This window comes from Fukomys damarensis, unplaced genomic scaffold (genome assembly GCF_012274545.1).
Source record: "Fukomys damarensis isolate Sample0158 unplaced genomic scaffold, DMR_v1.0_HiC HiC_scaffold_26, whole genome shotgun sequence".
Classification (NCBI taxonomy): domain Eukaryota; kingdom Metazoa; phylum Chordata; class Mammalia; order Rodentia; family Bathyergidae; genus Fukomys; species Fukomys damarensis.
This window is the reverse complement of record NW_022900938.1, coordinates 27,891,582-27,902,595: the sequence shown is the minus strand read 5'-3', so window position 1 is coordinate 27,902,595 and position 11,014 is coordinate 27,891,582. Positions and strand designations below refer to the sequence as shown.

The 11,014-nt window shown below is 36.3% G+C and overlaps 1 pseudogene; it reads right to left on the bottom strand.

The window, feature by feature from the left end:
• Nucleotides 1-253: 253 nt before the first annotated feature.
• LOC104850178 lies at nucleotides 254-1,757 on the bottom strand (annotated as a pseudogene).
• Between the last annotated feature and the right edge of the window lie 9,257 nt (nucleotides 1,758-11,014).

Sequence of the window (11,014 nt, the reverse complement as noted above, 5' to 3'; positions counted from 1 at the left end):
CATAACATAGCATCAAATATAAAAACTTCTGAAAGGGAATAGAAACTAAGGATTGGGTTTTTCGAGCTTCTACATTTTAAATATTAACTCTTTCCACTTACTTTTTTTCCTCCTTACACAAAAGGTACTAAGTTACACTTAAATGTCCTACTTATATTTCTTGCTTTGATACATGTTCATAAAATCTGTGTTGTGTAAATTTTAGGCTAATATAGTTAGAAATTTAAAATATATACTTTTATGGATATGTCAGCTAATCAAAATAAGTTAGCACAATCATTTGAATTGATTGCATACTGGGCAGGGCTAATTTCTTTTCTTTAGCTTCTTTGCACATATGAAACATGACATAAGATGTCCTGTTTTGCCATGGACAATGCAACCATTTTTAGGTCAGCCTTGGCAACTCATACAAGGTTCAATGGCATTAAGGGGAAAACTAGATTCTACACTTTCTTCTTTCTCTCATGTTTCTTCCTTCTCCAACTCTGTAACATTTTCCTGACTGCTATTAATAATGCTACTGGAAGTTGATGGCTGAGAACAGCCCTCACTTTCTTGTGACCGGGAGGCTTGTGTGACTTTATCATTATCTTCACCAACACATGACTCTCTGAAATCAGTTGCTGCAGTTTTTTTTGTTTGTTTGTTTTTTGTTTTTTGGGGGGAGGGGTTGTTTGTTTTGTTTTTTTTACCATCAGGCACATGCAAGCCTTCGTCTGCCTGTGTTGAGTTTTCTAATTTGGCTTTCTCAGGGAGACTCCCCTTATCTTTCCCTTTGTCTTTAGGAAGCCAATTCTCAAGAAGGGGCCAACATCATTTGCAATGTGATGGAAGGGGAGGATTCGTTTCTTTGCATGAAGTGCGCTTCCAATAGTCAGTTGAGGAAATTTCAGGATCTTCTTCAAATGAATCTGTATCACTTTCCCCTGCCTGATACATAGTAACTCGATATACGTCGTCATCTTCATCTGAGAGTTCTTGTCCTTTTTCACTAAGACTATAAACCTCTATGTGAAGAGATTCAACTTCACATTCTACACTGAGTTGATCTGAAACTGAATCCTGATCCAACGAATCAAGTGAATGTTCACTTGCCCCATCATCCAGATCCAGACGTGATGGAGTCTCTGTCAACTTCTTCACAACCTATCTCTCCTGTTACACGCAGAGCCTGGCTTTTGTCAAAAGAAAGAGACACATTGTCTGACTTGTGGCGTTTTCTTTGTCCTTCACCAGACAATTCATCTGAATTTTCTTCTGTCTCACTAATTGCTCTCCTTCTAGATGAGGTAGACAGCGTAGAAACCAAATCTGAAGATGAAGGTTTTTCTTCTTGTAGCTCTTGCCCAGGGTCCTTTTATTCTCCCTCACCTTCAAGGTGATACATGTTCTCACTCACAGATGTGCGAGGGTCTGATGGTTCCTGCTGATTGACTACTGTCAAGTTTCTGTAGATCTTTGCATATATTTTCCTGCGTTCTTTCACAGAGAATCTTGGTACTCCAAACAAATCTCCTAGAAGGTCATTTAAACAGTATACAGTATGTTGACGTTTCTCATCATATAATCGTTTAGTCATAATGTATTGGCCAAGATAAAATATAACCTCTCATAGCGTGTCTTTTGGCACCAACAGACTTTAACAACTTCAAAAGCAATGACTTCCTTCTAACCAGGGTCTCTTGTTCCAAAGCAGGAATCTGTGAGGTGCTTACAGCACTGTCAGTAGACACAGACATGTTGGTATTGTACATTGGCCTGGATCAATACAGAAAACTTGCTGTACACTGTGATCACAGGTGTCTATCTCCAATTGCCAGTGAACACAGCTGTTCCTTACCACGCGGCATTTTTGGCACCCAGAGTGGGGCCAGGGGTTCCCGAGGACTCCCCAGTTCCCGTCACCCGGCACTATTCTTCTCACGCACCCACACCATTGGGGCGTTCGGACACACTCAGAGGCGCGAGGAAGGAGGCTCCTGGTTGTGGAAGCAGCCAGACCTCCGCCGGGGTGGGGGTGAAGGTCGATCCTGCCTGCAGAGTAGGTTTCTTGTTCTATCTCTTCCAGTCACACAGGGCCACAAAGGCCCGTAATCAAGCAGCGGCACATCCCTCAAAGTTACAGTTTTAAAAGTATGGTGATAGTGGGCACCCTTGTCTTGTACCTGATTATAACATGAAGGTTTTCAGTTTTTGGCCACTTAATATGATGTTGGCTGTTGATTTTTCACAGATAGCCTTTATTAAGTTGAGATATAGACCATCTATTCCAATTTTTTGCAGGGTTTTTATCATGAATGGGTGTTGGGTTGAATTTTGTCAAATGCTTTTTCTGCATCTATCGAGAGGATGATGTGGTTTTTGTCCTTGACTTTGTTAATATAATGTATTACATTTATTGACTTAATGTATGTTGAACCATCCTTGTATCCCTGGAATAAATCTGACTTGGTCAGGATGTATGATCTTCTTAATGATCCTCTGTATTCTGTTGGCTAGTATCTTACTGAGGATTTTTTGCATCTATATTCATTAAGGAGATTGACCTGTAGTTCTCTGTTTTAGTTGCATCTTTCCTTGGTTTGGGAATCAAAGCGATACTTGCTTCCAGGAATGAATTTGAAAATATTGCTTCCCTTTCAATTTCATTGAAAAGTTTGGAGAGTAATGGCAGCAGTTCTTCTCTAAATGTCTTGTAGAATTCAGCAGTGAATCCATCAGGACCTGGGCTTTTCTTTGTTGATAAGTTTTTAATTACATTTTCAATTTCACTGATTGTAATTGGGGTGTTTAAAATGTTTCTATCTTGTTAGTTCAACTTTGGTAATTCATAGTGTCTACCATTTTATTAGAGTACAGGTTCTCAAAGTAGGTATTAATGATCCTGTGTAGCATGGGAACTAGCAGAAAGAATCAACAACTAGGATCTCATCTTATTAAAAAGCTTCTGCACTGCAACAGAAACCATCCACAGAACTAAGAGACAATCTGCAATGTGGGAAAAATTTTTTACCAGCTGCTCCTGAGAGAAAGGACTATTATCAAGAATATGTAAAGAACTCAAAACAATCAGCAACCCCAAATGTAAAGACCCAATTCAAAAATGGGCATCTGAAATGAACGGACATTTCTCAGACAAGGAAGTAAAAACAGCAAGTAAATATATGAAAAAATGTTCCACATCACTGGTCATTGAGAGATGCAGATGAAAACAACACTGAGATTCCGCCTCACCCCACAAAAAATGGCTGCTATCAAGAAATCACACAATAATAAATGTTGGCGGGGTTGTGGGGAGAAAGGAACCCTTTTCCATTGTTGGTGGAAGTGGAGACTGGTGCAACCACTATGGAAATCAATATGGAGATACCTCAAAGAGCTGGGACTAGAGGTTCCATTTGACTCAGCCATAGCTCTGCCAGGTATCTTTCCAAAAAAATTTTAAAAAATCATATCACAGGGACATATGCACACCTATGTTTAAAGCAGCACAGTTTGTAATAGCTAAAACATGGACACAGCCCATTTGCCCATCAGTTAGAAACTGGATAAAGAAGATGTGGTTTTTATATAAATGGAATACTACTCAGCCATAAAGAATGAGAAATTAGAGTCATTCATAGGAAAATGGATATGTTTTGAGGATATACTCCTAAGGAAAATAAATAAGTCACACATATGTAAATAGTTTCTCTGGTGTGAAAAACTACCATAGTACAAAAGATCCTAATGGGATAATTAACAATATGAAATAGGGAGAAAAGGGCTAAAGGTGTAGGGAAAGTGGTAAGTGTAGTGGAAAGGGAATAAGGGAAAAGAAAGACATATGAGAAAATGAAAAAATGGAAATAAAGTGTCTGTAAATGGGGAGGGGAGGAGGGGATGAAGGGAGGGCAGGAACAAGGGGAAAAAATGAGAATCAAGACCTGTCATGTAAAGGTACAAGATCCCAGTAATGAGTGTAACTGTACTGTATACCTAGAATGTACCAATAAACTCAATAAAAAGAAAAAAAATAAAAGTATGACTTGTTCTGATTTAAAATTTAAAGTATTGAGTACTTATATTACTTCAACAATTTCAGATTAGAATGTAATACGACTGCTTTTTCCTATAACTCAATTTAATCCTTATCTCATATACCGCTATCTCTTAGGTAGCACTTTCACAGCATTATGGCTACAGGAGTAAGGATTCTGTGGGAGCCTTCATAGATAACATTGTCTTTACAACAATCCATATAGAAATAGCCTTCCCTTTTTGAATGGACTGAAGTAGATTTCCCCAGGCCAATATTCTGGTTTCCAAAGTAGAAAATACAGACATATTGCAAAAATAATTTTTTTTTAGTATATGAAAATTTTGGCAGTAGCAGTGAATTTTAATTCTGAAACAGGGCCTTTCCAAAGTGAGCTGGTCATTTTCCTTCTTATGGATGTTTGTAAATTCTGAGTACATTTGTCTATGATTTAGCCATAGAATCTACTAGAAGAAAATAGAGACCAGTGAGATTCTAGGGTTGAGTGTACCTGGCTCAATAAATAAAATACTTGAAGAATAATAGAGTCAAAGCCAAGTTTCCCCAGGGGCACTTGCTGAGTTTCTGCAGCTTCAAACAGGAGAAGGAGGCCTCTACCAAGGGCTTCTAAAAGACAGATTCCTACTTGTTGTAATTTCATGATGTTTAAGAGACAAACTGCTACCAAAGGTAAGTTTTTAAGTGCACATAAAGAACACATCTCTCTTTTAAGAAAAGAATATATTAACCAAATTTTCAGGGTTCAGTAAGGGATGCAATAGCAATCAAAATCATGTGGCTATTGTTAATGTTGCTGCTGAAATTAGCTTATTCTAAACTTTATGCAGAAATTTTCGTGAATAAAAATGTACATATATATGTTATAAGGTATTATTTGGAAGCGTATATGGGCTAGCTAAAGCATCCATGAAGGAAGAGGAAGAGGAAGAGATAGTGGAGGACTTATACTTGCTAGAAAGCAAGGTTTATTGTAATTAGAGTAATTAAAAAGGGCACATGTCTTAGTCACATTTCTCTCATTGCTTAGACAAAAATACCCAACACCCAAAGTTAAAAGGGGAAAGGGGAAAGGTTTATTTAGCTCACAATTTGTAGAGGTTTCAGTCCATAATCGCCTGACTCCAAGGCAGGGTAGTGTGGCAGACAGGTATTACAGAGAGGCAGTTCATGGCAAGTAGATAGTAGCAAAGCATATCACCACAGCTCTTTCTATCCTTTATATCTTATCCAAACTACCTGCCTTTAGGGCTGGTAAGACACAAGCCATTAATCCCAATGCCTTTGATCCTAGCGTTACACCATGAATCAGCCTCAATGTCACACACTCAAGTTATAGCCCCCTCTGAAAAAAAAGCCCCAACTATGACAGCATAAAGCTTTGGAGCGGGGGGCCTCTAGCCACAAGCCATAACAGTGTACTATTCTTACAAGCTGACTAAAGCGAGAGTAGAAAAATACCTCAACATACATAGATACATATATATTCATTGATTTATCTTAGTCTGGAAAGAATGATCTATTCAATAATTTATGGAGGATCAAGTGAATATGTACATAGAAAAATATTAATTTGGGGTCTTCCTCTCACTACATAAAAATTTAATTTGTGGCATGTCAAATACACTTGGAAGATAAAACAGTAAATGTTATACAAAAACATGGAAATATGTAATTCATACAGAGAGATTTTTTTAAATGAACAATGAAAACACTGATCATACAAGAAAATATTGATAAATGTGGATTTTATTTAACTTACGTACTTTGATCAAAAAGTAACGTTTATTTTTAGTAAAAATGCAAGCTAGAGGTATGGCAAAGATAGACAAAATATAGATGCCTGACAAAGTACTGTTATACAGAATGCAAAATTTTCTAGTTGTCAATACAAAACAGCCAATATTTTTAAATTGGTTAAAAACTAATAGACATTTCTCAAAAAGGATATCTAAATTGCCACTAATTTTTAAAAATTGTCCAACAGCATTATTCAGTAGTGAAATGCAAATTAAACTGTCAATGAAATATAATTACATCTCAATATAAAAAAGAAAAACAGATAACTGCAAGTCAAATCAAGGGATACGAAACAATCAGAAACTGATTGCACTGCTTGTGAAATGTAAATATTCAAATACTTTGTAGATTTGATTGTCAGAAATAAAAATGAATGTTTATAAATTTTATAAGCAGACATGGCACTTCTGTGTATATGCTCAAGGCAAATGAATACTTTTGTCCACTAGCAGACATTTACAGTAATGTTCATAAGTAGATTTATTTAAGAGTCTCAAAGTGAAAATAACTCTTCTTGTCATCAACAGGAATATGTGGAAAGAAATTGTAGTGTAGTTATACAAGTGTAAAATATACAACAACCAAAGAGAGAACTTTTGGAGCACAAAACAGTGTTTTATAGCAGTGACCAACTGCTACACACAAATTAATCACTCAGGCAAAATACTGAGGAAAATAAACTGGACCTTCCTAGCCAACCATATAATTTGATTCGATTTATGTGACATTCACACAGCCAAATCTGACGTATGGTAATACAGGTTGAATACGCTTAGCATTGAGGAACAGAATGAAGAATATCATCTAAAAGGAATCTTTCAGTAGCACAGTACAGTACTGGAAATTGTTCTCGTGATATATATGATGAGTCCAGATGTGTACCTACACAGGTATCACCTTGTGTCCCTGAGAGATTGGTTGTAGTACCCAATAAACAACTATGTTCAAGGATAATTAATTCCTTTCAACAAACTGACATAATGATTGCATATAACTTATTGTTATGGCTGTATCTAGATGTTCTGCCAAAAATTCATGCATTAAGTGGAACTTTTCAGAGCTGGCTGGATCTGGGATCAAGTTTGTGTGCTACTAAATTAGTATACTGATTGGAATTAGAATAGATGTAATATGGACAGTTCAGTAAATGGATTTACTGAAGCCTCACCCTTGCTATGGGTGGCACCACTCACAAGGTTTATAGCCTGGGTGGAATAAAATGAAAAGGCTTTCTGCCTTCTTCCTGCCATGCCATGAACTGTTTCTCCTCTGCAGTGCCCCTCCACTGTGCTACCCTTCCTTGGGGTTAGCTGACTATGGACCGAAACCTTTACATATTGTAAGATAACATAGACCTTTCCTCTAACTTGTTGATGTCAGGTATTTTGTCCCAGTAATACAGGAGAAATATAACTCCTAACCTGCTAGATGTTAACTGTGTTGAATTCGTGTCCCCTGAAATTAAAGAATAAATTGCCAAGAGCAAAGGAGGTTTAAGAGTAATAGGAAAGATTTATTGAAAAACAGTTCCAGAAGTGGATTGTAACAGAAGTCAGTTCTCTAGGAATGTTTTATAGTGCAAAAGCATGAGGTGAGTACGAAATCACAAGATGGTTACAACTTAGGTCAAATTATAACCAACCAATAAGATTATAAATATAGTTACTTAGCTAATATGAATCCAATAGGAAAGTGGGGCAGATACCAAGGATATATGGCTGACATCATTAACCTTGCCTTATCTGTGACTTCTAAAACAGGAAGATTTAGGGGAAGGGATGGGTCTAGGTATTCAGGTTACCCATTGGGGTATCTGATGCACATCTGAACTTAATGAAGTGAGTGGTACCCATTAGAATATAATCTGAAATTTCCACTCATCCCTTAGGGAGGTATGCAAGTCTTGCCATTGTGATTTTAATCTAAAGGCCTTGCCTTCTTCAGGTGCACCTCTAGCCACAGTTTTGATGTGTTTTCATTTTCTGCACTGAGACCCTCAAAAGGCCTATCCTCTCTGACTATATATTAATTTCTATCTAACTTAGCTGCCTATAGTACCAGCTATGAGAAAAGTAACCAAGCAGCTACTCAGATCCTTCTACAAACAGTAAAAATTTGTTGTAAATTTCCTCCATCACCTTGTTTGGTGTTTGATTTTTTAAATTTTTAAAATGGCCATTCTATCTTATATCTTTTAGTACTTGTGTGTTAATCAGTAAGCAGAGATGCACATGAAATTCACACACACACACACACACACACACACACACACATGCACGCACGCACACACACACACACACACAAAAACAGAAGAATGAACTCCTACATCAGGACTTGTGTTGAGGAGAGACACTCTTTGTAATATCTCCCAGGATTATAAAAAATAGCCCAGGATCAGCTATCCAAATATCTCTGACTTGCAGATTTCAGGGCTGGAATGCAGGGTGCTTTTTACTCAGTTACTCATGCAGATGATTCTCATGTATCATGAAATAAAGAATACTAGCTATTCAGCAATATTTTTTTCTGAGCACATAGCCAAACAATATTCCAGAGTTTTTCATTGTCAAGGGACTACGTGGTTGCCAAAGGCTGACAAAGTTAAAATTGTCATTTTAAGTATATCCTCAAAATTCTTCCTCCCACCTATTCTCCATGCTACTTTCCCCTTCCAATCAGGAGAGAGGTGAGCCCCTGGTACACTTTCCTGGTACATTTTGAAGTTATGTGTGGAAGAGCAGCAGAACTGCAGAAAAAGCTCCTCATCCAGAATAATTTTTTTACATAGCGACACCTCCTACTGACAAAGCCCACCCACTCCAGGCTTCTGCAAGAACATGAGTGCATTATGATTATATTTAAATTTTGGAGATTTTTAATCCCAGCTATTAGCATTACCTAACCATCCAAAAGGAAAAACAAAACAATGGTGTAATGATTAGACAAATCTGTACTCAGCCCAGTTTAACACTGACGTCTCTGGATGTCCATAGTGAGCAGCCGTGCCACTTACTACAGGAATCTCCTCATTGTACCATGAAGAAAATATGTAGTTTATCCACCCTATTTACTCTCATTCAACTTCTTAGTTAGGGATATTTTACTAATTGTGTCGAAAATACATCTTGGTAACTGCCATTTGTGTGCAGCTATGTATCCATTTTTAAAATCATTACTGTATTTATAACTATACTCTCAAATCAATATGTATTTATAATTACGCTCTCAGGCAAAGTGGCACTTATTTATCTAAAAAATAGGATCAAGATATTCTAATTACTCTAAAGCTATTTCTTATACATCTTGCACTGTTTATAATAGTAAAGAAAAAATGTGCTTTTGAGCAAAATTTTTCAGTGTTCAACCCTGGAAAGAGAACATTGTCCCTTTTCATTTTCTTCTCTTTTTTAGTCTGACTAAAAGTGATTTGACTACTTTTAGGTTATGTAAAGATCACAAAATAGCTTATCCTTCTAACAAAACCAAAAGTTGCTCAAATGTCTTAGTTTATATCACAAAAACTCAGAATGATGCAGTGCTTGTCTTTGAAGTGTAGGTCTTCTGTGTGGTTTGCAATTAACTTCATGATGCAAAAATGTATGTATGTCTGAAATGCTTTAACTTCAAACTCATTTTATTTTTCTGGGAAGGTTTCCAAAGAGTTCATGTTGTCATCAATGCTATGAACTTGACACAATTTCATTATCTATTATCCATTGTACTTGGAAATATCAATCCCATGATTAATTTTAAGCAGTTAGCATTATTTAGGGTATGTTATACATTTCTTATAGGTTCAATTGCATTTTTCAAAATAATATTTAGGATGGGAAAGAAGTCATTTTGTATGAGTTTTACAAATTGTGTTAACTCCTTGCTATGAAAGAAAATATTACACACTACATATAGTAGAACTAATGACTTTTATTCAAAGTGTACATAGTTGACTGCTCTGTAAAAGAACTTTACTGTCTACATTTTCCTGTAACTTTACTGTTTCAGAATCACTACATTTTTCTCTTCACATGAGACTTTGGACATCTCAGTAAGGACACCTGAAGCTTGTTTTGTGTGTAATTCATTTCATCTTATGCCGCATGGAAGTGATTTTAGCTCTCTTCCCTAGTCCCACTGACAAATACATAGCTAACTAAATAACTGAAATCTGAAAAGTAGAATGATGTTGAATATATCTATCTAATGGAATACATTACTGTGGCTCTCTATATAGTGTTAATTATCTTTAAACAATAGTTAAAAGCAGAGAAATCAATTCCTTATATTGGTTCAGGTAAAAAATGACAAGATATATATATGTAACACAGTTTTTACTTCAATCCCTTCTAATTGAGGAAAATTAGGTAAAAATCTACAGACCTGTGTGGGTATTTTTTTTCTTGAATTAGAATGAGGAAAATGAATCATCCTTCCAGATAGGTTTTAAAGTTTTCTAGTATCTGTCCAACTGAAATTTTTTGCAAAAAATTTGTATATTCAGGTCAAATTTCATATTTTAACTCATTATTCTCTCTCTTTGATGAAATATGTCTCAATTTCTGTGCAATAATTATTTCTGTAAATTTATCCCTTTCTCTAGTCACTAAGGAAATACTCACATTGCCCAGTATTATGGGGTATTATGGCAGAAGAGAAGATGAAAAGAATACTTGAAAGCATAGTAATATTTATAAACTGAAAATTTAGCCAAATGCCTTCACACATTAGTTTTCCATAGAGCATATATATATGAGAAAAACAGTCAGGGAGTTAAAGCCTTCTGCAGAATAGAATAGAAGAAATCAATGAACAATTTCTTTAATTCCCTGCATTGATAGGGAAGGCCTATCTTCAGCTGTCAGACCTATTGTCACCAGACTGAAGGGCAACCACGAGTCCAGGCATCACGTTGCTTTCCTCTCCCATGTAAGTTATTAGAAAAGCTGCTTTAAAGAAATATTTACTGGGTTCCTTTTAGAAGATGACAGCTTATCATTACTAACTCCTACCCAGTGAATATTTCCCCTTCACTCTGCACTTTGTCTCTCTCCATGAACTCATAATCATAAGAGAAAGCAAATGGAAATCACTTATTCCTGCTGAAGTCTGGAAGTCGCATTACCATCAGTCATAGCCATGTGGCAAATGTTCCCAGAGAAGGAGAAATTAAACAAGATG